The following is a 27,587-nucleotide window of genomic DNA, read 5'->3' as shown; positions in this document are numbered from 1 at the left end:
CGGGGGCTGCTGACGTCATCTGCAGGCCCTGGAGACGCGGCTGCAGTTACCGGGTTTCTAAGGCCTCGTGCCCTGACGGGAAGGTGGCGTTGGGGGGCGGCTGGGTTTACCCTTCGAGGTGAGCGCGGCCTTGTTTTCAGGGACGCCCGGACGGGAGGCGTTTGTTGCTTTCGCAGCCGAGTGGTGGAAATGTATTGGCTCTTCAGGGCTGGTCTGGTAGTGTCTGGTCCGTTTGGGAGTGTTTTTTTTTTCTGGATTCTTTTTCAGTTCAATGGGCCGGTCTGCTGCTCCTCTTGCCCCTCCAATATTATGTTCCCCTTGCTCGAGATCCCCGAGAGGCAGACCTCAGAGCCAGGAAGGTGGGAGGTCGGAACCCTGGTTCTGGAAGAGGGCCTTGGGCAAGGCGGGAAGGGATTCTGAATCTGGCTCCTATTGTTTTTTATTTTAAATGGAGTTGTCTATTTGGAGTCAAGGCAAGAGTGTTTAGTCTTGGCCCTCCTGTTACAGAGCTCTGATGGATTTGTTGACTCCTCTGTGGGAGAAAGGCTCGGCCTGCTAGGTGTTAACGCTAAGCCAGGCTGGAGCTGTGGACGTCAGTTTCCTCAGGTCCGCGCTGTTCACTTCGAACGTGACCTCAAGGTCTGCTCTTCCCTTCCCTTTAGCTGACAATGTAACAGTGGAAGAATAATGAGTCCTAAGATAACCACTTTTCTGCTCTCATTCCAGGGGGTGAGAAAAGCAGCTGCTTGAATAAAAGTCAGTCTGACAGGAACGATAATTTTTTTTTCAGTGAATATCTTCAGTTACAGAAGACAAATAGAACTTGACAATGATTATTTATAGTGCCCTGAAAAAGAATGGCTGCCAAAGACAAAAGTAGCATTGCTTCTTTTCTCACCTAACTTTAAACGTCTTACGGGAAGTGCATTACAGGAAGGCAATGAACAAAGGCTCAACATTTCATAGTAAAGTCAGATTTTCCACATTTTAATTTTAAAATGTATTTTTTAAACATTAAGTTTTTTTAAGACAAGTTTAATCTGGATTGTTTTGATAAATAATATAACTTAATTCACTGAAGAGTCTAAAATTATTTACAAATATAAAATTTAAGTCCTGGTTAGAATTTGGATAGTTTTAAAGCTTAAAAGAAGCCACATGCTAACTTCTCAGTATGATTTAATAAATCAGATTACTAAACATCTAATTTCTTCGACAGTTCACCTTTGGCCCTGTAATAGGGTAACTGGTATTGTGGAAGAATAATTATAAAATGTCAAATCTTCAGCTGTTATGACTGATTAAGTATGGTGCTGTTGAGACTAAGTAAAACATGCCAGAGATTTAAATTGATTACTATTTTTTTCATATTGATGGTTTTTTTGTTTGTTTGTTTGTTTTTGAGACAGAGTTTCACTCTTGTTGCCCAGGCTAGATAGAGTGCAGTGGCACAATCTCTGCTCACTGCAACCTCTGCCTCCTGGGTTCAAGCGATTCACCTGCCTCAGCCACCCGAGTAGCTGGGATTACAGACACCCACCACCATACCCAGCTAATTTTTGTATTTTCATAGAGATGGGGTTTCACCATATTGGCCTGGCTGGTCTCAAACTCCTGACCTCAGGTGACCCTCCTGCCTTGGCCTCCCAAAGTGTTGGGATTACAGGCATGTGCCACAGCGTCCGGCCCATATTGATGCTTTTGACATTTTATTGTATATAGCTACATTTTCTACTGTATGTATTAAATTAGTTTGGAATTGAAAGAGCAAGAAAGTTGTTTTCTTTCCCCCACTCTTTGAATATAAAAAAATAAAAATCAGCACGAGTTAGCCGCTTTTTCCATAGTATGGACCTGGGAGGTATGGTGTGAGCATGGATTCTGGAGCCAGCCCAATACACTTAATCTTGGCATATGTTGTAGGCATGAGGTGGTGATAAGGATTGTAGGAAATAATGCACAGGAAGTACGTAGTAGTCTCCCAGCAAACAGCAGCTACATGCTCTCATTTGCTCATACTTTTTTTATGTATTAAGAAAAATCCTACATCTTTTTAATGTATATTTTTAGAAAGTAAATTATGAAATATTTTGGACGTACTTAAAGGTATAAAGTATAATGGAATGAATAGCCATGTATCCCCCACCCAGTTTAAGAAATAAAGTATCACCACTGGGCATGGTAGCCCACCCCATAATCCTAGCACCTTGGGAGGCCAAGGCCAGTGGATCATTTGAGCCCAGGAGTTTGAGATCAGCCTGGGCAACATGGCAGAACCCTGTCTCTACGAAAAAAGAAAAGCCGTGTGGTGGCCCAAGCCTGTAGTCCCAGCCACTCAGGAGGCTGAGGTGGGAGAATCACCTGAGCCTGGGAGGTTGAGGTCACAGTGAGCTGTGGTCGTGCCACTGTACTCCAGCCTGGGCAACAAAGTTGGACCCTGTCTCTAAATAAATAAATGAAAAAAGAAAACATCACTGATACTGTGTGTGGCCTTTCCCAATACATCCCTCTTCTCTCTCTACAAACAGTTGCAGCAATCTGAATGCTGCTTTAATTTCCAGGCATTTAAAATTGTTTTACTATATGTGAATATAAACTTGAAAATGTAGTATTGCATTTCATCTTTCAAAACTGTTTTGAAATAATTTTACACAGAAAAGTTTCAAGAATGATACCAAAAAAGTCGTGTCTACCCTTTATCCAAATTCATCAGTTGTTAACATTTTGTCCCATTTTTTCTATCACTTGTGCTGTCTATATGTACATGTATACTCAAATGTTTCTGAGTAGTTTGAGGTTTATTTGCAGACATTTTAATCGACAGATATATATAGATAGATATAAACACAGGCCCAGCTCGGTGGCTCACACCTATAATCCCAGCACTTTGGGATGCCAAGACGGGTAGATCACTTGAGGTTAGGAGTTCAAGACCAGCCTTGCCAACATGGTGAAACCCCATCTCTACTAAAAATACAAAACTTAGCCAGATGTGGTGGCAGGCACCTGTAATCCCGGTGACTTGGGAGGCTGAAGCAGGAGAATTGCTCAAAAAAAATATAAACACATATATACACATATATATAGTGTGTGTATATATACATATATAAATATATGTCATATTTACCTATATATGTAAATATATGCATATATATTTCTTTTTTTTTTAGAGAAGGAGTCTCACTATGTTGCCCAGTCTGGTTTTGAACTCCTGGGCTCAAGCAGTCCTCCTGCCTCAGCCTCCCAAAGTGCTGAGATTATAGGCATGAGCCAGTGTGCCCAGCCAGCTTGTTTCTTTATCCATAAATAATTCAATGTGTGTTTCTTCAGAAAGACTTTCTTCTACATGGCAACAGTAATTTATCAAAATCAGAAAATGCAGAATTTATACAGCACTATTATAAAATCCTGTGGTTTGAATCAAACTGTGCACTGAGGTACCTCACATCCCCACAGTAAATCCACAGGGGTATATCTGTGGAATAGCTTGCATTCTAAATTTTCAAGGCAAACGAAATGAAACCTAAGCGACTGTGCAAAACTACTAGCTTGAGGTTGTTTACAGTTTCAGCAATAGATGGCGCCAAATTCCTTGGCTATGTCATGTCTTGGGGCATCTGGGCTTTCCAGTTGGTTGTGATGAAAAGTACACTGGGCCGGGCGCGGTGGATCATGCCTGTAATCCCAGCACTCTGGGAGGCTGAGGCGGGCGGATCACGAGGTCAGGAGATCGAGACCATCCTGGCTAACACGGTGAAACCTCGTCACTACTAAAAAATACAAAAAATTAGCTGGGCGTGGTGGTAGGCGCCTGTAATCCCAGCTACTTGGGAGGCTGAGGCAGAAGGTATCCTTGAACCTGGAAGGTGGAAGTTGCAGTGAGCTGAGATAGCACCACTGTACTCCAGCCTGGGTGACAAGAGCAAGACTCCATCTCAAAAAAAAAAAACAAAACAAAAAAAAAAAACAGATGCTAAAAGCACTGTGAACAAAGAAAATTTGGGAAACTTTTATCTAATTCACAGTTAACACTCAAGTTTCACCATTTGTCCCAATAATATTCTTTATAGCTATGTTTGACTTGGTCAACTGGTCTAGGATCTGATCTAGGATCATTTAGTTATAAATCTTTAGTCTTTAAGCTGGAATGGTTCCTCAGCTTTTCTTTTTCTTTCAAAATGACAGTTATTTTTAGAATATTCCTCAATTTGTGTGTGTTTGTGTGTTCTTTAAATTAGAGTCAGTTATGTTATATTTGGCTGGAATACCATAGAAAAGATGTTATGGGCCAGTTGTGGTGGCTCATGCCTGTAATCCCAGCACTTTGGGAGGCCAAGGCGGGCAGATTACCTGAGGTCAGGAGTTCGAGACCAGCCTGGCCAACATGGTGAAACCGTGTCTCTACCAAAAGTACAAAAAAATTAGCTGAGCATGGTTGCACGTGTCTGTATTCCCAGCTACTCAGAAGGCTGAGGCACAAGAATTGCTTGAACCTGGGAGGCAGAGGTTACGGTGAGCCGAGATCATGTCACTGCACTCCAGCCTGGGTGACAGCGCAAGACTCCGTCTAAACAAACAAACAAACAAAGATACTATGTCCTTTTTGGGCAGCATATCAGTTGGGATGCCAATTTTTTCCATTTATTAATGATGCTTTGGTTCATTGGTTAAGGTGGGGTTCATGAGGCTGATCTACAGTAAAGTGACTTTTCCCTTTGTAATAAGTAATTTTTAAAGGATACTTGGAGATTATATGGCTATCCTTTCTTCACTGAACTTTCACCCACAGATTTTTAGAATCCAGTGATTACTTATGGCTGAAGAGATTATTACTATGATGGATGCAAAATGCTGATTTTCCAACTCCATCATTCCATTTATATTTATTACTTGGTATTCTACCATAAGGGAAAGCTTTCCTTTCTCATTCATTCATTTATATCAGTATGGCCTTGTATATGCTTATTTTACTCCATGAATATTATTATTTATTTTGATACTCAGGTTGGCTCCTATGTCCTTCTGATGTCGTCACCTTCTTTGTTGTTGTTTCTGTTTGTTTAGCACTTTCTTTTATTTTTTTTAGAGACAATGTCTTGCTCTGCTGCCCAGGCTGGAGTGCAGTGGCTCAATCTCGGCTCACTGCAACCTCCGCCTCCCGGGTTCTAGCAATTCTCCTGCCTCAGCCTCCTGAGTAGCTGGGATTACAGGCGCATGCCGCCACGCTCGCCTAATTTTTTGTATTTTAGTAGAGACGGGGTTTCCCAGGCTGGTCTCGAACTCCTGAGCTCAGGCAATCCACCAGCCTCAGCCTCCCAAAGTGCTAGGATTACAGGCTTGAGCCATCACGCCCAGCCACTTTCTTACTTTCTTAGCACAGCAACAAGCCCTGCTTCTAAGGATCCTTTTAATGGAGGATGGTATTTAGAAACCAAGATCTGGGTGCTAGGTGTGCTCAGTAGTACTAGAGTGTCTTTGTTTTTGGACCTTTCAGTTGATTGAGCCAAAAAAGAGATATATATACATATATACGTGCATCTGAATCCATTTATTAAAGTATAGTTTATATGGATAATACCAATGCATTTTAGCATAACAGGATTTGTTCTAGTCTTCCCCCTTTCCATAATTATGACTTCCTGCTTCAACAGTGAGAAACTTGGCTCCTTTTATCCTCAGTATATTTACTGATTTGCTCAATCCTACATTACATAGGAAATAGTTTTGGAGTTGCTAACCCATACCATTTTAAAAAACAAGAGCCCTTTGAACTAGAGTTCAGTATTTGTTTATGACTTTTTGTCCAAAACTGACAAATACAGTTTGTCATGTAGTATAAGTATTGTGTTCAAACATTAGTTGGATTAATCCTTTTTTTTCCCTTCTTCAGTGTGGTTATGGTTTGCATTCTAAATACAATTAAGCTCACTTGTTTCTTTAGTATTGTAGCTTCAGTTTTTTGCCCCTCATGATTAGTGACTTTATTAACTCTTTTGGGTATGTAAAACATTAACAGATTCAAAGTTAAAGCAATACAATCAGTATACCCACATGAGTGTCACTTTCGTCCTTCATTCCAATCCTTTTCACCACTTCCCACCTACCTGCTGTGGGCAACCAATCACATAGACTGTGATTTACTCCTTCCTGTGTTTCTTTTTATAGAAAATAGACAGTTACGTGTATATTTTCTCATTTCTCTTTCTGACACAAAAAAGTAACATTATATGTGTGTGCACAATTTTGAAATTTGCTTTTACACTTAATATATTCTAGAAAGGACCACATGCTATTTCACTATTATGTAAAAAAGATCATACTCCTTTTTTATAGCTACACAGCACAGTATCCCATTGTGTGTATATACATTTTTTTTCAGTTAATATATTTAGGGGAATTTATGTATTTTTGTACTATTGTGGGTATGTCTTCAAGGTGAAATTCTTTAAAAAATGGAATTACTGGTTCAAAGGTAAATGTAAATTTACTTTTATTATGTATTGCCAAATTCTGTAAGGTAACATTTTGATAATTTTTGCATTAATATTCTTAAGTAATGTTGGAAGTAAGTAATATTATTAAGTAATACTAAAGTAATTTATGCTACCTTTACCTTGTTTAGATACTAATGTTATACTTGCATCATAGGCCAGGTGCTGTGGCTCATGTCTGTAATCCTAGCACTTTCATAAGTGGAAGTGGGAGGGTCCATTGAGGCCAGGAGATCAAGACTAGCCCTGGCAACATAGTGAGACCCTGTCTCTATAAAAATAAAGACTGAGGCAGGAGAATCACTTGAGCCCAGGAGTTCAACGTTACAGTGAACTATGATCTCACCACTGCACTCCAGCCTGGGTGACAGGCCAAGACCTTGTCGCTCAAAAAAGCCACCAACACACACATAGTTGGAAGTTTTAAAAAATGTTTCAATACTCTGGAATAATTTATCTGACAATTTTTTTTTTTCCAGAGATGGGGCTTTGCCATGTTGCCCAGGCTGGTCTCAAACTCCTGAGCTCAAGTGACTCTCCTGACTTGGCCTCCCAAAGTGCTGGGATTACAGGCATGAGCAACGGTGCCTGGCCCAAAATTCATACTTTAGGAAAAGTAGGGAGAATAAAGTAATGAACACTCATTTTCCACCTTCAGCAATATCAACATGGATCAATCTTGTTTCATCTATACCCCCTTCCCACCCCAGATTATTTTGAGGCAAACTATAAATATAGTTATACTATAACTATCCATAACTTATTATGTACTTTAGAAGGTGAAGCTCTTAAAATACAAACATAAATGAAATCTAACTGGCATACTGTGGTAAGCTGAATTCTAAGATGGCCTCCAAGATTCCTGGCCCCTGGTACACACATACCTTTTCCCAGTTAGTTAATCAAACATGAATTTGGGTGCTGCTGCAAAGGGATTTTGATAATGAAGTTCACAGATCAGTTGTTTTTATGCTAAGGATATTATCTTCCAGGGACCTGACCCAATCAGATGAGTCCTTAAGTATGATAGGGCTTTTCCTGGCAAGAGATATTAAAAATGTGAGAAGCATTCAATAGGAGGAAGGTTCTCCGGGATGGAAGGGGATACTTAGCAAGGACCTAAGAGTGGTGTCTTGGAGCTAAGAGTAACCCCCAGCCAACAGCAAGAAAATGAGCACCTCAGTCCTACAACCAGAAGTAACTGAATTCTGCCAAAAACCTGAATGAGCTTGGAAGGAGCTCCTGAGTTCTGATGAGAACCCAGCTGTCTGCTACCTTCATTGCAGCCTTGTGAGACTTTTTTTTTTTTTTGAGACAGGGTCTTGCTCTGTTGCCCAGGCTGGAGTGCGGTGGCACAATGTCAGCTCACTGCAACCTCTGGCTCCAGGGTTCAAGTGATTCTCCTGCCTCAGTCTCCTGAGTAGCTGGGATTACAGGCACCTGTCACCACACCCGGCTAATTTTGTATTTTTAGTAGAGATGGGATTTCACCATGTTGGCCAGGATGGTCTCAAACTCCTGACCTCAAGTGATCTGCCCACCTTGGCCTCTGAAAGTGCTGGGATTACAGGCGTGAACCGCTGCACCCGGCCTACTTTTTTTTTTTTTTTTTTTTTTGAGATAGGCTCTCTCTGTTGCCCAGGCTGGAATGCAGTGGCACAATCATAACTCACTGCAGCCTTGACCTCCTGGGCTCAAGTGATCCTCCTATCTCCGTCTTCCGAGTAGTTGTGACTACAGGTCTGTAGCACCACGCCTGGCTAGTTATATTTTGTAGAGGCAAGCTCTCACTATGTTGCCCAGGCTAGTCTTAAATTCTTTGCCTCAAATGAGCCTCCCACCACGGCCTCTCAAAATGCTGGGATTATAGGCCTGAGCCACCATCCTGGCGCCTTGTGAGATTTCTGGGCTAGAGAACCCAGCCTCTGTATGCCTCATCATCTGACCTACAGGACTGCAAGATGTTTAATGTCTATTGTTTGAAACTGTTGAATTTGCAGTAATTTGTTGTGCAGCAATAGAAAACTAAAATACATACTGAAAAGTTGGTAGTAATTCCTCTCAGTGATCAAGTTTTTGTGGGAAAGTTTTTAACTACAAATTCAATTTTTTAAGGAGTTCTGCTTCCAGTATGGTAGTGTAAACCCTTTCAGATAATTCTCCCACTGATTAAAAAATAATAACAGGGCTGGGCACGGTGGCTCATGCCTGTAATTCCAGCACTTTGGGAGGCCAAGGCAGGCAGATCACTTGAGGCCAGGAGTTCGAGACCAGCCTGCACAACATGACAAAACCCCATCTGTACTAAAAATATAAAAATCAGCTGGGTGTGGTGGTGCACACCTATACTCCTAGCGACTTGGGAGGCTGAGGTGGGAGGATTGGTTGAATACAAGAGGCAGAGATTGCAATGAGCCCAGATCATGCCATCACACTCCAGCCTGGGTAACAGAGTGAGACTCTTCCTCAAGAAAGAAAGAAAGAGAGAGAGAGAGAAGAAGGAGGGGGAGGGGGGAGGGGGAGAGAGGCAGGGAAGAAAGGAAAAGAAGAAAAAAAACAACTACTGGGAGATTCTGAAGAGTAATAGAAACCAGGCAGATGGCAGAGGGGAGTAAAAATCTTGGAGAAGCACCTGGCATGGGGATGAGTCGCTCCTAAGCAATGTAAGAACCTTAGAACCCTGACTCTGCTGAGCCTTCCTGCCTTCCTTATTAGGGGTAGAGGGTCTTAGTTTTGAGTCTGCAAGCATGGATATTGTGCTTCCATGTACACATCCATGTATTCATCCTACTATAGACTAACCCAAAAAGTGTGGGGGTAGTTTGTATTTTCCAAAAATGGCTGTGACAACATCTCCCGTATGACCTTTTTTATATAGTGGCAAAATAACACATAACATAAAATGTATCATTTTAACCATTTAAAAATGTATAGCTCAGTGGCATTAAGCACATTCACATTGTTGTACAACTATCACTGTCATCTTTCCCAGAACTTTTTCATCTTCCCAAACCGACACTCCATACCACTGAGCACTAACTCTCCATTCTCTCCTCCCCTCAGCCCGTGGGACCCATCATTCTACTTTTGTCTCTATTAATTTGAGTACTCTAGGCACCTCATATGAGTCGAATGGCTGGCTTATTTCACTTAGCATAGTGTCTTCAGGGTTCCCATATGAAATTCTTAGAGTAGGATTGAGGCTCCTCTCCATAGGTCTATGTTCCTCTCCCTTGAATCTGGGTGGAATTGTAACTATGGTGTTAGTGACGTTATGCCACCTCCAAAACTAAGTCATAAAAGGCAATGCAATTTCCTTCTGGTTCTCTTGGAATGCTCACTTTTGGAATCCAGCCACCAAACTGAAGATTCCAGCTCTTCATGGAGAGGACCATGGAGAGAGAAACAAGCTCCCCACTCACACCCACAACCACAGCTGAGCTCCCTTATGACAAGCAGCACCAACTTGCCAGCTATAGGATTGAGCCATCTTGAAAGTGCCAAGACAATGAAGCAAAGATGCCAACAAGCAGTGGAATGTAGCAATAAGGAACACATAACAAGTGATATTCAGTAATATGGACAGGTAGAAAATTGCCATTAACCCTGCCAAGAAATTTGAGCTCAGAGCAAGGTGCCAATTTCTTGGGAGACATCCTGGGGTACCTAGCAGATTACTAGAAGTGCTCAAATGCTATCTTCCTTCTGTTCTTTGAATGCCAAGTTCACTTGCAGCTCATGGCCTTTGTATATAGGCACCTGCCTTAAATACCCTTCTCTAGATCTTGAGGTTCTCCAGCCATACTGGTCTGGCTCCTCATAGAGAGGAGATTTTGGCACAAACCAATGTTTCCACCTACATATCTAGTTGCAGTTAATGACACCCATTTGCCTAATAAAAATGTAGGGAAGGGAAAGGAAAGGAAAGGAAGGGAAGGATAAGGAAGGGTACAGGAGGGGAGGGGAGGGGAGGGGAGGGAAGGAGAGGGAGAAGGGAAAGGAAAGGAAAGGAGGGAAATCTTTAGAGCTATGGCTCTACTTTTTAACCCAGCTCTCTTTAACAATTTGGGTAAATATATAGGAGAGATATATTAAAAAGTTGTGGATTGGCTGGGTGCAATGGCTCATGCCTGTAATCCCAGCACTTTGGGAGGCCGAGGTTGGTGTATTGCTTAAGGTCAGGAGTTCAAGACCAGCTGGACAGCATAATGAGACAAGCTTACCAAAAAATACAAAAATTATCCAAGTGTGATGTCAGGCACTTGTAGTCCCAGGTGGTCTGGGGGCAGAGGTGGGAGGATTACTTGAACCTGGGAGGCAGAGGTTGCAGTGGGCTGGGATCGAGCCAGTGCACTCCAGACTGGATGAAAGAATGAGACCTTGTCTCAAAAAAAAAGTTGTGGCTAACAATTCAAAATTGTGAACAATGTTGGTTTTTGTTTTACCTTTTTAGACACAGGGTCTTGCTCAGTCACCCAGGGTAGAGTGTGGTGGTATGATCATACCTCACTACAGCCTCAACCTCCTAGGCTCAAGAAATCCTCCCATCTGAGTCTCCCAAGTAGCTAGGACTACAGGCACATGCCACCATGCAGGCTAATTTTGTTTTCTTTTTTGCAGAGACGAGGCCTTGCTATGTTGACCAGGCTGGTCTTGAACTCTTGGCCTCGAGTTATCCTCCTGCCTCGGCCTCCCAAAGTGCTGGGATTATAGGCATGAGCTACCACGTCTAGCCAACAATATTGCTTATAATGGACAACTGAAAGAGGTTTTTTTTTGTTTTTCGTTTTTTTTTTGAGACGGAGTCTCACTCTGTCACCCAGGCTGGAGTGTAGTGGCGTGATCTCAGCTCGCTGCAACCTCTGCCTCTCAGGTTCAAGTGATTCTCCTGCCTTAGCCTCCCAAGTAACTGGGACTACAGGCGTGTGCCACCACCCCCGTTTAATTTTTGAATTTTTAATAGGGTTTCACTATGTTGGCCAGGCACGTGTTGAACTCCTGACCTCAGGTGATCCATCCACCTTGGCCTCCCCAAGCGCTGGGATTACAGGCATGAGCCACCATGCCCGGCTCTGAAAGAATATTTTAAATGATCAGTTTGCTGCTGATTGATTATGCATATTAGCAGCTTGACTCAATTTTAACATTTTGCAGTTTAAGTCCGTCAACATTACTTATACAGTACTCACATTTCTAAGAGGTATATACCTAGGAGTTGAATTGCTTTGTCATAGGGTACGTCTGTTCAGCTTTGGTTGGTACTGCCAAACAGTGTTCCAAAGTGGCTGTCAATTTACACTCCCACCAACATTGAATGAGAGTTCCAGCTGTTCCAAATTCTCATTGGCCCCTCAATTTTGCTAGTCTTTTAATTTTAGCCTTCCTTAGACATTTGTAGTAGTATCTAATTGTAGTTTTAATTTGCATTTCCCTGGTGACTAATGAGGTTGAGTGCCTTTTCATATTTTTAAAGGTTGTTTCTTCTTATATGAATTACTTGTTGCCCGGCACAATGGCTCAAACCTGTAATCCCAGCACTTTGGGAGGCCAAGGCGGGCAGGCTCACTTGAGCCCAAGAGTTCAAGACCAGCCTGGGCAACGTTAGGGAGACCCTGTCTCTACAAAAATTAGCTGGACATGGTGGCATGGGCCTGTGAGCCCAGCTACTTGGGAGGCTGAGGTGGGAGGATCACCTGAACCCAGGAGATTGAGGCTGCAATGAGCTGTGATTCTACCACTGCACCCCAGCCTGGGTGACAGAGAGAGATCCTGTCTCAAAAAAAAAAAAAAAAAAGTACTTGTTCAATTAGCTAATGTTTTATTGAGTTGCTTATTTTTTCTTATTGATTTGTAAAAATCTTTATATATTCTACATATATTATTTATCTTTTTTTTTTTTTTTTTTTGAGACAGAGTCTTGCTCTGTCGCCCAGGCTGGAGTGCAGTGGTGCGATCTCGGCTCACTGCAAGCTCCACCTCCCAGGTTCACGCCATTCTCCTGCCTCAGCCTCCCGAGTAGCTGGGACTACAGGTGCCCGCCACCACACCCGGCTAATTTTTTGTATTTTTAGTACAGACGGGGTTTCACCGTGTTAGCCAGGATGGTCTCAATCTCCTGACCTTGTGATTCGCCTGCCTCGGCCTCCCAAAGTACTGGGATTACAGGCATGAGCCACTGCGCCCGGCTATTTATCTATATTCTTTATCAGATATATACACTTTGCACCAGAATATTTGTAGCACTACTATTAGTAATGGTAAAAAACTGGAAACAACTCATTTGTCCGGCAGTGGAGGAGTGGATAAATAGTGGTATATTCTTCCAATGGAATACTAAATCATTATTATACAATACTATGCTACTGCTATGAATCTCACAGATGTAATAATGAGTTAAAGAAGCTAGGCACAAAAGTGTATTACTGTATGTCCAATCATATAAAGTTCAAACCAGATCAAACTAATCAATGAGCGAAGAGTCAGGATTCTGGTTATATTCGGGGATAGTGATTGAAGAGGGCTATAAGGAGGGTGTCTGGGTACAGGTCATGTTCTAGATCTTGATATGAGTGGGGGTTACATAGGCGTATTCACTTCGTGAGAATTCAGAGGGCTGCACACTGATAATCTGTATAATGCTCTTCTGTAGTCTGTCACACTCCAAAAAAGTTTACAGAAACAGTTCCTTCCTAATTTTCACAGGGCCTAAGAGCTAAAAACGCAGCCCCGGCCTGATGTTTTCTTGTGCTGTGCCTGTGATAGTTCTTGGTGTCCATGGAAACCAGACGGAGACAGCGTGATGGGGAAACAAGCCAGAGGAAAACTGGAGCCGAGAAGCTTTGTGCATGTGACAGAGGAACAGACCCCCCACCCCTGCCCACCACAAGTCTTCCCTCCCTGTACTCTCAAATCTGTCAGCTATAGCCAGTTCCCTGCCACCACGACTGTCCACCTAGGACAACTCTGGCTGTTACTTGTCATAATTTACACCCATAACTGCTTCCAGCCCACCTTTTCCGTCAATGGCTTTCATCTTCCCCAACCCAGCAGGAAAGTTGGCCTGGCAGGGACTCAAAACAAAACAAAACAAAAAGGCCTTCCCTGGATCAGGGGACACTAATGCCTCATTAACCTTACTGAGGGAAGGCCAGGTGCGGTGGCTCACGCCTGTAATCCCAACACTTTGGGAGGCCGAGGCGGGCAGATCATGAGGTCAGGAGATCGAGACCATCCTGGCTAACACGGTGAAACCCCGTCTCTAGTAAAAATACAAAAACAAAATTAGCCGGATGTGGTGGCGGGCGCCTGTATTCCCAGCTACTCAGGAGGCTGAGGCAGGAGAATGGTGTGAACCCTGGGGGGCGGAGCCTGCAGTGAGCCGAAATCACGCCACTGCACTCCAGCCTGGGTGACAGCGAGACTCCGTCTCAAAAAAAAAAAAAAAAAAAAAAAAAACAAAAAACCTTACTGAGGGCATAAGCCCAAAAAGGCCTTTGAGTAGCCATGGTGAATGTTACAGACTCCGTGCATAAGAGCATAAGCTCTTTACTCACAGTAGAGTTCTCCAGATCCTTGCTCAGAGCTTATGAATCCCTATTTTAAACAGAGTTGTATCACCTTGTTATCTGATTTTTTAGGTCTGCAAAAACACAGGGTAGAAGTGAGTGGGTGAAATTCTCCTGAGGGTGCCCACGTGCCTGGCTTTGTTAAGTTTGGGAATTATTCTGGATATATCTGGGTACAAATGTGTGTATGCAAGCATATGTGTGGGGCCTCTGGGTATATTCGTGTTGGTTATAATGACTTTGTGTGTGAGAGTGTGTGCATTAGCATCTCCTGCATCTGTCGGCTTCGTGTGTGCATATTGAATGTATGCTATATGAGGACGTTTGTGAATGAATTTGTCGTTTTGTGGGTTTATATGTGTACATGTGATCAGATATAAAATATGTAAATGAGAATTTACACTTTTTTGACTGTAGGAAATATGACAGAGCATTTGTAGGGCTGCTTATAAGTTTATGTCTTCAAGCTAAACTGTAAGTTTGTATGTGGATTTATATAGGGATAGCTTTAGGGAAAGTTTCCAAGTCATATGGTTGAACCATATGGAATTGCCATTTTGTGGGCTAAAAATGGTTAAATATTCTATAATTTTGGTATGATTCAAATTAATGGGTGTGTATGTATATGTGTATATACACATACATAAATTCAAGTTAGCATAGCCCCTGCACCAATTAGTGATACTATCAGAGCTGAGAAGATGATCACCATGAGCATAAGATCCAGGAAGAAACTTAACATGGACCTTGAGGGAAAGATAAGATATGGAAAGAATGGGCCGGGCTCGGTGGCTCACGCTTGTAATCCCAGCACTTTGGGAGGCCGAGGCGGGCGGATCACGAGGTCAGGAGATCGAGACCACGGTGAAACCCCGTCTCTACCAAAAATACAAAAAATTAGCTGGGCGTGGTGGCGGGCGCCTGTAGTCCCAGCTACTCGGAGAGGCTGAGGCAGGAGAATGGCGTGAACCCGGGAGGCGGAGCTTGCAGTGAGCCGAGATCGCGCCACTGCACTCCAGCCTGGGTGACAGAGCAAGACTCCGTCTCAAAAAAAAAAAAAAAAAGATATGGAAAGAATGATGAATAATGGAACAGAAAGTTGCAAAAGGGAAATAATGGGAAATGAGGTTGAAAGTTCTTTACCCGGGAAAGCCTTCTCTGACACTTGTTTTGTATCCACGCACCCTAAGTTTGGCTCTGCCTCGGGCTTCTACAACCCCCATGAAGTGACTCTATGACAACACTTGTCACCCTGAACTGTAATTGTTAATCTAATTGGCTGTCTTCCCCACTAGGCAGCAAGTTCACTGAGGGCAATGACTGTCTCTCTAGTTCACTTATATTCCTAACACTTAGGACAAGGCTTGGTACAGAATGGAAACTTAGCTAGCATTTGTTGAAGAAACGGATGGCTGAAAGCCAGGTCTTCTGATAAAGCAGTGCATTGTCAGGCTAAGGAGTGCAACTTGTTCTGGCCAGTACATGTGACTGTCAGTTCTTTGGCAACTGACAGACATTTTGGAAAGTCAATTAACATGCACAAAACATCATTTAAAAATACTAATTTGGGAGTGGTATCGAGAATAGATGGAAATAGGTCAGGTAAGGTGGCTCACATCTGTAATCCCAGCATTTTTAGAAGGCTGAGGCAGGATCGCTTGAGACTAGGAGTTCAGGACCAGCTTGGGCAACATAGAGAGACCCTGTCTCTTAAAAAAATAAAAATAAAAAAAGGCCAGGTGTGGTGGCTCACACCTGTAATCCTGGAACGTTGGGAGGCTGAGGCAGGAGGATCACTTGAGCTCAGGAATTCAAGACCAGCTTGGGCAATACAAGAAGACCCCATCTCTACAAAAAATAAAAAAATTAGCCCGGGCATGATGGCTCACACCCGTAATCCCAGCACTTTGGGATACTGAGGTGGGTGGATCACTTGAAGTCAGGAGTTTGAGACTGGCTTGGCCCAAATGGCAAAACCCTGTCTCTACTAAAAAAAAAAAAAAAAAAAAATACAAAAAGTAGCCAGGCATGGTGGTGCACAGAACAAGTCACCCTATCCACGTGTGCACGCCTGTAATCCCAGCTACTCAGGAGGCTGAGGCATGAGAATCGCTTGAACCTGGGAGGTGGATGTTGCAGAGAGCTGAGATCATACCATTGCACTCCAGCCTGAGCAACACAGTGAGACTCTGTCTCAAAAAAAAAAAAAAAAAAAGCCAGGGATGGTGGAACACACGTGTAATCCCAGCCACTGAGGAGGCTGAGGTGGGAGGATCGCTTGAGCCAGGGAGGTTGAGGCTGCAGTGAGCTGAGATCAACACTACTGCACTCCACCCTGGCTGCCAGAGTGAGACCCTGTCTAAAAAAAAAGAGAGAGAGATAAGAAAAGAAAAAAATGGAATAGAAAGAAGTAGGTTATGTAGGTTATGGTTAGCCATCAGAAGCCCAGTAGTTCCTAGGCATGTGGTAATAAATACCTAGATGACAATGACAATGGGAATGGACAGCAAGGGAGAGATGAAAAAACTACAATAGGAACAGCTTCTTGGTGACTGCTAGATGTGGGGCAAACCGAGAAAGTGGAGTGAAGGCTGACCCCAAGTTCTGGAGCCTGAGTGGCTGAGATGATGACAGTCACTCTTGACAGAAATAAGGAGACCCCAAAGGAGAGCTATTTAAACAGTGACAAGATCTGTTTTGAACACGTTGTAGTTTTGGATATTGATATGGTTTGGCTGTGTCCCCATCCAAATCTTATCTTGAATTGTAAACCCCATAATCCGCATATGTTGTGGGAGGGACTCGGTGGGAGGTAATTGAATTATGGGGGCGGTTTTCCCCAAGTTGTTCTCGTGATAGTGAGTTATCACAAGATCTTGATCATTTTCCCCTTCCACAAGATATCACACTGGTCCATTACATTGATGACATTGTGCTGATTGGATCCAGTGAGCAAGAAGTAGCAAGTATGCTGGACTTACTGATGAGACATTTGTGTGCCAGGGGATGGGAAATAAATCTAAAATCTAAAATCCCTGACTAAAAATCAGGGACCTTCTACCTCAGTAAAATTTCTAGGAGTCCAGTGCTGTGGGGCCTGTGGAGTATTAGATATTCCTTCTAAGGTGAGGGATAAGTTGCTGCATTTGGCCCCTCCTACAACCAAGAAAGAGGCACCATGCCTAGTGGGCCTATTTGGATTTTGGAGGCAACACATTCCTCATTTAGGGGTGTTACTCCTGCCCATTTATTGAGTGACCTGAAAGGCTGCCAGTTTTGAGTGGGGTCCAGAACAGGAGAAGGCTCTGCAATAGGTCCAGGCTGCTATGCAAGCTGCTCTGCCACTTGGGCCATATGACCCAGTGGATCCAATGGTGCTTGAGATGTCAGTGGCAGGTAAGAATGCTGTTTGGAGTCTTTGGCAGGCCTGCGTAGGTGAATCACAGTGGAGGCCTCTAGGATTTTGGAGCAAGGCTCTGCCATCTTCTGCAGGTAAATACTCTCCTTTTGAGAGACAGCTCTTGGCCTGTTACTGGTCTTTGGTGGAAACTGAACATTTGACTATGGATCATCAAGTCACCATGCGACCTGAACTGCCTATCATAAACTGGGTGCTTTCTGACCCATCTAGCCATAAAGTGGGTCATGCACAGCAGCATTCCATCATCAAATGGAAGTGGTATGTATGTGATCGGGCCCAAGCAGGTCCTGAAGGCACAAGTAAGTTACATGAGGAAGTGGTTCAAATGCCCATGGTCTCCACTCCTGCCACCCTGCCTTCTCTCCCCAAGCCTTCACTGATGGCCTCATAGAGAGTTACCTATGATCAGAGGAAGAGAAGACTAGGGCCTGGTTTCTAGATGATTCTTCACGATATGCAGGAACTACCAGAAAGTGGACAGCTGCAGCACTACAGCCTCTTTCTAGGACATCCCTGAAGGACAGTGGCAAAGGGAAATCTTCCAAGTGAGCAGAACTTCAAGAAAAGCACCTGGTTGTGCACTTTGCTTGGAAGGAGAAATGATCATGGGCTTTAGCCAATGGTTTGGCTGGATGGTCAGGGACTTGGAAGAAGCATGATTGGAAAATTGGTGACAAAGAAATTTGGGAAAGAGATATGTGGATGGACCTCTCTTGAGTGGTCAAAAACTGAAGATATTTGTATCCCATGTGAGTGCTCATCTGAGTGTGAGGAGGATTTTAATAATCAAGTGGATAGGATGACTTGTTCTGTGGACACCACTCAGTCTCTTTCCCCACCCTCCCCTGTCATCACCCAATGGGCTCATGAACAAAGTGCTTATGGTGGCAGAGATGGAGGTTTTGCATGGGTTCAGCAACACGGACTTCCACTCACCAAGGCTGCCCTTTCTATGGTCACTGCTGAGTGCCCAATTTGCCAGCAGCAAAGACCAACGCTGGGCCCTTGATATAGCATCATTCCTTGGGGTGATCAGCCACCTACTTGGTGGCAGGTTTATTATATTGGACCTCTTCCATCATGGAAATATGATTGTCCTCACTGGAATAGCCACTTACTCTGAATATGGGTTTGCGTATCCTGCCTGCAATGCTTCTGCCTAGACTACCATCTATGGACTCATGGAATGCCTTATCCACTGTCATGGTATTCCACATAGCACTGCCTCTGACCAAGGCACTTTATGACTAAAGAAGTGCAGCAGTGGGCTCATGCTAATGGAATTTGGTGGTCTTACCATATTCCCCATCATCCTGAAGCAGCTGGATTAATAGGGACAGCGGAGTAGCCTTTTGAAGTCACAATTACAATGCCAACTAGGTGACAATACTTTGCAGGGCTGGGAGAAAGTTTTCCAGAAGGCTGTATATGCCCCGAATTAGCCTCCAAAATGTGGTACTATTTCTCCCATAGCCAGGATTCATGGGTCCAGGAATCAAGGGCTGGAAGTGGAAGTGGCACCACTCACCATCACACCTAGTGACCCACTAGCAAAATTTTTGCTTCCTGTTGCAGTTACATTACATTCTGCTGGCCTAGAGGTCTTAGTTCCAGAGGGAGGAATGCTGCTACCAGGAGACACACAATAATTCCATTAAACTGGAAGTTAAGATTGCCACTTGGCCACTTTGGGCTCCTCCTACCTCTAAGTCAACAGGCTAAGAAAGGAGTTACAGTGACGGCTAAGATGATTTACCCAAACTATCAAGATGAAATCAGTCTGCTACTCCACAATGGAGGTAAGGAAGAGTATGCATGGAATACAGGAGATCCCTTAGGGCATCTCCTAGTATTACCATGCCCTATGATTAGGGTCAATCAGAAACTACAACAACCCAATCCAGGCAAGACTACAAATGGCCCAGACCCTTCAGGAATGAAAGTTTAAGTCACTCCACCAGGTAAAAACCATGACCCCCTGAGGTGCTTGCTGAAGGCAAAGGTAATAGAAAAGGTGTAGTAGAAGAAGGTAGTCATCAATACGAGCTATGCCCACATGACCAGTTGCAATAATGAGGAGCCAAATGTTAATCACCAAGATAGTGGAGAAAATGTCTCCAGGACATGTCAGAGGTCCTCGTGGCAGCTCCTCCCATCACAGATCTGAAGGCTTAGGAGGGAAAAAATGGTTTTGTGGGCCAGGTCTGGGGCTTTGCTGCTTTGTGCAGTCTCCAGACTTGGTGCCCTGTGTCCTAGCCATGGATAAAAGGGGCCAATGTACAGCTCAGGCCATTGGTTTAGAGGGTGCAATCCCCAAGCCTTGGTGGCTTCCACATGATGTTGGGCCAGCAGGTGCACAGAAGTCAAGAATTGAGGTTTGGGAACCTCCGCCTAGATTTCAGAGGATGTATGGAAATGCCTGGATATCCAGGTAGGAGTTTGCTGCAGGGATGGAGCCCTCATGGAGAACCTCTGCTAGGGCAGTGCAGAAGGGAAATCTGGGGTTGAAGACCCCACACCAAGTCCCCACCGGGGCATTGCCTAGTGGAACTGTGAGAAGAGGGCCACTGTCCTCCAGACCCCAGAATGGTAGATCCACTGACGGCTTGCACCATGTACCTGGAAAAGCTGCAGACACTCAGTGCCAGCCTGTGAAAGCAGCTGGGAGGGGGGCTGTACCCTGCAAAGCCACAGTGGCGGAGCTTCCCAAAGCCATGAGAGCCCACCTCTTGCATCAGCTTGACTTGGATGTGAGAGTTGGAGTCATAGGAGATCATTTTGGAACTTTAAGGTTTAATGACTGCTGTTATTGGTTTGTGGACTTTCATGGGGCCTGTAGCCCCTTTGTTTTGGCCAATTTCTCCCATTCAGAATGGGTGTATTTACCCAGTGCCTGTACCCCCATTGTATCTTGGAAGTAACTAGCTTGTTTTTGATTTTACAGGCTCATAGGCAAAAGGGACTTGCCTTGTCTCAAATGAGACTTTGGACTTGGACTTTTGGGTGTATGCTGAAATGAGTTAAGACTTTTAGGGACTGTTGGGAAGGCATGATTATGTTTTGAAATGTGAGGACATGAGATTTGGGAGGGGCCAGGAGTAGGATGGTATGGTTTGGCTGTGTCCCCACCCAAATCTCATCTTGAATTGTAATCTCCATAATCCCCACGTGTCATGAGAGGGACCTGGTGGGATGTAATTGAATCATGGGGGTGGTTTCCCCCATGCTGTTTTCATGATAGTGAGTAAGTTCTCACAAGATCTGATAGTTTTGTAAGTGTCTGGCATTTCCCCTGCTGGCACTCATTCTCTCTTCTGCCACCCTGTGAAGAGGTGCCCTTCTACCATGATTGTAAGCTTCCTGAGGCCTCCTCAGCCATGGGGAACTGTGAGTCAGTTAAACCTCTTTTCTTTCTAAATTACCCAGTCTCAATTATTTCTTCATAGTGATAGTGACAGGAGGCAGACAAATGCCTAAGCAGATAGGGGTGGGTCCCTGGTGAAACCCAACCTTCAAGCTGAAGACAGTCCCAGGTAAATTCTCAGACCAGATCAAAAACTCATCTTCCCATTTGGTGCACTTTCCTCTGATGGATCCTACCCTTCACTTATTTTACATATACCTACCCTTCCCTAATTGTTTTTTTTACACTGTCATGCCCGTCTTTGAGTGGTAACTTTGTTTTAATTTTTTTTTGCATACTCACAAACCAATCAGCATGCACTCACCTATTCTGAGCCCATAAAAGCCCTGGACTCAGCCACACTGGGAGAGAAACCAACAGACTACAGGGTTGCGGGACCACCCCACATCCCCTCTTTGCTGAGAGCTGTTCCATCACTCAATAAAATTATTCTCTGCCCTCCTTACCCTTCAAATCATCAGCATAACCTCATTCTTCTTGGTTGCAGGACAAGAGCTTGGGAATCACTGTATGCTGGTACAAGCTATAATGTAGGTGGACCAAGTGAGTGGGGCACCTCCAGCAGTAGGCCTGGGGCCCAGCAAGGCCCAGGCTGGGGGTGGAGTTTGGGGCGTCACTGGCCATGGAGGTCCCTGGGTGGCAAAGTAGCTGAGAAAAATCCTGCATATATCTGGGGGCCCATCTGAGATTTGTCAAAAGGGGTGAGTGAATGTGAACATATAACTTCACTTTTTCCCAAGGCTTCTTGTCCTTACACTTTTTTCTGAAGGTGGACAAAGCACCAAACCTCTGATTAGCTAGTTAAGAGCAAATAGTACAGCTGGGGGTGGTAGCTCACGCCTGTAATTCCAGCACTTTGGGAGGCTGAGGTGGGTGAATCACCTGAGGTCAGGACTTCGAGACCAGCCTGGCCAACACGGTGAAATCTCATCTTTACCAAAAATATATATTTAAAAAAAATTAGCTGAGTGTGGTGGTGCACACCTGTAATCCCAGTTACTTGAGAGGCTAAGGCAGGAGAATCTCTTGAACCAAGGAGGAGGAGGTTGCAGTGAGTTGAGATTATGCCACTGCACTCCAGCCTGGGTGACAGAGCAAGACTGTCTCAAAACAAACAAGCAAACCTCAGCAAATGGCACAACTGCAGAGGACAGGATGCTGAAAAGGAACCCCCACTTTCACTCTTGGGAGTTGAGAATGTCGACCTTGTTCCAATCCAGTCTTTTCTATGGCATTTCTCTTCTTTCTATTGGGGCTGTCATGGCATCCATCTCTGCTTTTACAATGCTGAGAGTGTTGTTGCAAACTACAGAAATTACTGGGAAGAATGGGCATTTGGCCCAGTCATCAAAAATGTAATTCAGAACAATGCAGTTTCTGTCTTCTTAGAAGAGGGGAGGAAGCAGTGATTAGGAGTTTCTCTCCCTGTTGGGGTAACCCATTTGCAGGAGGGCAAGAGGCTTTTTCCCCCAAGTACCTTCCCCTCCCTGCACTTAAGCTGTGTGTTTTTTTTTTTCTTTTCTCCATGATGTCAGGAGTTAACACAGCCCTGTGAATACAGGGAGCTTTTCTATGCAACAGCAGTTGTTTTTTTTTTTTTTGGAAGGAGGAAGGCATCTTACTAGGCCAGGGCACCAATTCACAGAACTCCTTTTTCACTGCTTTGTTTGAGGAGGACCCAATTCCACAGCTTCACCTTAGCATTTGGCTTATGATAAGGAAGCACTAAAGGAGTGGCCCTGCCAGCTACTGGCTACAGTCTAGCGAGGGCCACCTGGGACTTAACATAAGAGTCCATGTACCCTTCTGAGGTACCTTTTTGTCCCAAACTCAATTCCAAGATTTTGGTTGAAGTCCTAGAAAGGAAAACTGGATCTAAGGGATCCAGAGACAGATGACAACGGAAGTCAAGGGGCACAGCCCAGCTGAGTATGACTAATTCCTGCTGATTAGGCCTCCCTCCATTTCATGGATGAGGGTCATACCCCTATCCATGGCATAGATGAGGTTACCGACAGCAGGGAGGACAGGCCAGTGTGTAGGTGAGTGTAGATAGTTCCTACCCTCTAGGCCTTCCTGTTACATGGGTGAAAGCCATGTTGGCACCCATGGGTGGCACTCTGCCGAGGTTGCTGGAACAAGGTTGCATGGAAGAAAAAAGGGGATGCCTTTTCTTTCTCTCCCTTACATGCCCCACATATTCACCGGGAAGAGGAAGGAACAAAGGGACTCATTTTCCCCTCTTTCCAGATGGGTAACCAACAATCTTCAGTCTGTATTTCTCTCTAATGCATCCTGAATCACTGGGACTCCTTTGGGAAAAAAATAATGCTTTCTTTTTTCTTTTTCCTCCTCTGTCCTCTCTTCATGGATGGGTAATTGTGTCCCCATAGCACAGGACGCTCCCCTCGGATGCATCCCCCAAATTGGAAAAAGTTTAATTTCCCCAAACCTTAAACTGTTTGCTTAAAAATAAACCAGGAAGAAATTACAGATCAAACGGAGCAAATCTCCTGAGGATGGACCACTTTTACAGTATGCAAAAACCTCTTTATCTGCTCCCCCTTTATGAGACTCCAGGGTCAAAATGGCACCGTAGCTCAGGGGAAGGGAACCAAGAGGCCTGACTTGCCAGCAAAAGGGTAAAGGTTTTTACCAGTCAGACTTCTGACCTCTCTTTCTCTGTGTAGACCAGCTGAATGAATGATAAAAATCATTGTTTATATCCTCTGCAAACTTTTGCTTAGTGGAAAAAAGGATTTATGAGTTTACTCTTATGCTGTAGCCAATCTGGTGTGCTTTGTGTGTTTTTCAGTATGGTTCTGTCATAAGGAGGAGTACCTCAGGATAAAACATGGGTTACTGCTCATGCCAGCCCATCAAACTGATCAGTAACAAACTTTGCTGCAGGTCTCTTAAAAAAAAAAAAAAAACAACTGAATTGTTGTACCCAGGTGAGTTAGTGAGAACGCCACACTTTGAGATGAATTCAGAGTCCTTTATTAAGCCGGTGGCCAAAGAGACGGCTAATGCTCAAAATTCTCTTGGCCACGAGGAAGGGGCTCGATTAACTTTTATACCTAGGTTTAGGAAGGGGAGGGGGACTCAAATGTAATAATTCTACAGAAGTAAAAACATGCAAGAATCAAAGGAATCAAAATGGCTACAGAGTGATAAACAACTTAAAAGACAAATGGTTACAAGAAGAGCAATGGTACCAGGTGCAAGGTTCTAAATCTTTCATTATAATTAGATATAGGGTCTATGCCGGACACGAACTCAAGGTTTTATCTTGTTATCTCTTGGAGAAAATTCCTGGGAACTTCATACATTGTTGGTGTTGGTACCTTATCAGTTAATTGGGCTCCTTTGAAATGCTGAGGATCTGTTTACCCAGGCCAACTCCTTACGAAAGGGAGTTGGGTGAGGAGCCCTTAGTGTCTTGTAAATTAAGGGGTCAATTGGGGTTTGTCCGGTTTTCCTAGCTAGAGAGAGTCTTATTTACATGAGAAGCAAGGCTAGGTGATTAAAGAGACAAGCAGGACAAAATTCAAAGTAACGAGTTAAAGTAAAAACAAGGTTAGGCATTTCAGAATGAGGTCTCCATCTTATTTTACATCTTTGGGAACTTGGCGTTGTAACCATGTGGCAGTACTTTCTTTTGGTCTCTGCCATTTTACAGTGGTGACCTGAGTTCAATCCTGGCTTAGAGAATGAGTACTTTCTGGTGAATATTTGTGTGACTTTTACCATTTGCTGATTCTCTTTTCCTCCATGAACAACTTCTAGCTTCCTTTCTTAAGTCTTCCTTTCTCTGAGCTACCTTTAAAGATTCTAGGTTTTGTAAAAACTGCTTACTACCTGTTTGACAATACCTCATACACTCACAGTTAAATGATAACCTTAGTTGAGGCTTGTTGGTTTCATCTGTGAGGTTACTTTTGGTAAAGTTCAAAAGCCAGAAATATTGGCTGTTTGGTATGGTTAAAGTCAGGTAATAAGGCATTTAAAAGGATTTTTTTAAAGAGCGCTATGGTTAAAAGTCAGCTTAATTAAAAGTGGATATCCAAGCTATAGGTTTATCTAAAAGGCCTTTATGTTGTTTTTTTTTTTTTTTTTTTTTTTTTTTTTTTTTTTTTTTTTTTTCTCTTCTTGGATCTTATTTTGCTGGAAGAGGGTTTTTTTCTTCTCAGTTGACTGAATTATTTTTCCCATTCTGCCTTGCCACTCTTAATGCATGTATGAGAGGCTCTAAGATAGCTTCTGATAGTCTGGGACTGCTTGGGGAAAACCTCTGTTTTCCTCATGGAACCCCAGAAATTGAAAGTGAATAACTCCGTTTCAAAATCTGTTTTTGTCTTCCAGCTATATCTGCCTATTAGGCCCTAGAAACTGCATGATTTCCTAGACCTGCTTCTTGAAGGGCTCCACCCTGAGGCCAGTAGCCCAATTAAGAAACCAGCAGATGACAAATCTTACAACTACTGGCTCTTCCTCTGTTTGTCTGTGTAGTTACATATGTGTATGTATGTGATGTTTATATAAAAACAGCTCTAATTAATTGGCTTCTAAGAAAAATAAGTGCTTAGATCAAATATTTTTTGAAGAAAAAAGAAAAGCCGTAAAGCCTTTTAGTTCATGTGACTTTAATCTTTGAGAAATAAAAACAGTTTTAAAGATTATTGGCAAAATACAAATGTCTTGAAAATGTAAACATGTAGTCTAAATTGTGTTCACATATTAGGTTTTCTAAATGCTTTAAGATCATGAATTGCTTCTTTGGCTTTTGAAAATTGTTCAAGTTGCTTGCTTTACAATTTGGTGAGGCCTGGGGACATATGGAATTAACCACACCCTTAACTGTTCTGGAAAGGGCCAGGCCTTATCTGCACCTAGTACGTAATTAAAATAACATACCAGGTTTTACATTAAAATTAAAAATTGCTAACAGTCACCATTATAACATGCAATTGAGACTACTGAAAATAGATTTACATGCAAGGTGTGTAAGGGAAGTAAAATGTGTTTTTAGTAAAAGATTATAAGAAGGCATGGGAATGTAAGTTTTTGCCTAGTTTAGAGGGTTAAAGGACTGTTTCCAGTTAAATAAGATAAAGCTAAAGGTCTAAACAAGTTGCAGGAGGTTTGTAAAAATTAATCTTACAAAAGAAATTTTATGTGAACGTATTGACTAAATTCAAAAGGGTATTTATTATATGTTTTTTCTGTAAATTGAGCATTGGAATAAAAGCACAAGGATTTCTTAAGGCACTGATCTGCTCTTTAACAAAAATTTGTACAGGGTTATAAAAGGTTTATAAGAATCTCACGTCACAGTCAAACTGGTTAAGATTGGATAGAATTATCTATGAAGACTCACTAAAAAAAATGAGGTTGACATTAATAGTAGACTAATGCAAGGGTGAAATTTGACTTTCTCTCCCTTGAACAAGATTTTCATGTAATGGTAAAATATAATGAAAGATTTTTTTTTTGCCTTGTGAATAAACTACCAAAAAAAAAAAAAAAAAGGAGAAGACAGGAGACAGATTGTTTGGAAAGCTAAGTCTTCTCTCTTAATGAGTAAAGATTTTTGCCTTCTTGTAATTTTTGATTCATTGTTTTAGCTAAGTAAAATGACTTATGGTAATCTAGAATTCTGCTTCATAATATCAAGTGTTTAAACCTCTAATGTATTTAACATGCTTTCCAAAATAAAATTTCAGCTTCAAAAATTGTCTTTTTTGACCTCTGTCTTTTGAATACTATGGAGAGCCCCTGGAGCATCCAAAACAGAGGTAAACAGGATTATTTGACATGCTTAGTTACATGGAATTGCCAAAATAAAAATAAGATGTAATCTTCTTCAGGTTATATTTTAGTGAATAATATTAATATATGTTCCAAAATTATATGGGATTTCTAAAATTCTAATGTCTGAGTATATGCTATCAATCATAATTAAGGTTATTACGTTAAGTTGTTGTAAACCACAGAAATAACCAAATTTATTTGTCAATCGTGTTTTTGACTGTGACTACCTGAAGACATCTTGTCATTCACAGACATTGTTGTAATCTTGTTTTGATCCTCTTCGAAAGATGGTTTATAATCAGCTATAGGACTTTGACAGGTGCTCTTAATTGCAGGTTTCTGATAACTTTGGAGATTTAGACTGGAGGAAAAACATACAGGACTCATGAAGAGCTGAAACGTTCATGAATATCAAGCAGAACAAGAGTTGATGGAATGGGCTGAACTAATAGAAAACTGAAATAATCTTTTTTAACTTTTTGCTTAAAACATTGCTGATCCTTGTTTTGTTTTCCAAAGTCAGGGAAACTTTTATTTTGAACTATTTACAGCTTTTAACAATTGAGTAAGGTTATACTCCTATGAACAAAATTTGCTTCTCTATGCCTGGTTTCTCCAGAATTTGGAAACAAGTTGTGAGTTTTTTTTGTTGTGTTTTGTTTTTGTTTTTTGACAGAATTTTGCTCTGTCACCAAGGCTGCAGTACAATGGCATGATCATGATCTTGGCTCACAGCAACCTCCACCTCCTGGGTTCAAGCAATTCTGCCTCAGCCTCCCGAGAAGCTGAGATTACGGGCACCCACCACCACGCCTGGCTAATTTTTTTGTATTTTTAGTAGAGATGGGGTTTCACCATGTTGGCCAGGCTGG

At 42.8% G+C, this 27,587-nt stretch overlaps 1 long non-coding RNA gene across 1 annotated transcript; it reads left to right on the top strand.

Moving 5' to 3' along the window:
* Positions 1–33: 33 nt before the first annotated feature.
* On the top strand, positions 34–26,415 carry LOC129468536 (uncharacterized). The gene is made up of 3 exons (XR_008652694.2): positions 34–1,000; positions 21,389–21,444; positions 25,267–26,415. It is a non-coding gene; the product is annotated as an uncharacterized lncRNA (long non-coding RNA).
* Positions 26,416–27,587: the final 1,172 nt, after the last annotated feature.

The sequence above is a fragment of the Symphalangus syndactylus genome, chromosome 18 (assembly GCF_028878055.3).
Source record: "Symphalangus syndactylus isolate Jambi chromosome 18, NHGRI_mSymSyn1-v2.1_pri, whole genome shotgun sequence".
NCBI classification, from domain to species: domain Eukaryota; kingdom Metazoa; phylum Chordata; class Mammalia; order Primates; family Hylobatidae; genus Symphalangus; species Symphalangus syndactylus.
This window is presented reverse-complemented; position numbering and strand designations above follow the sequence as displayed.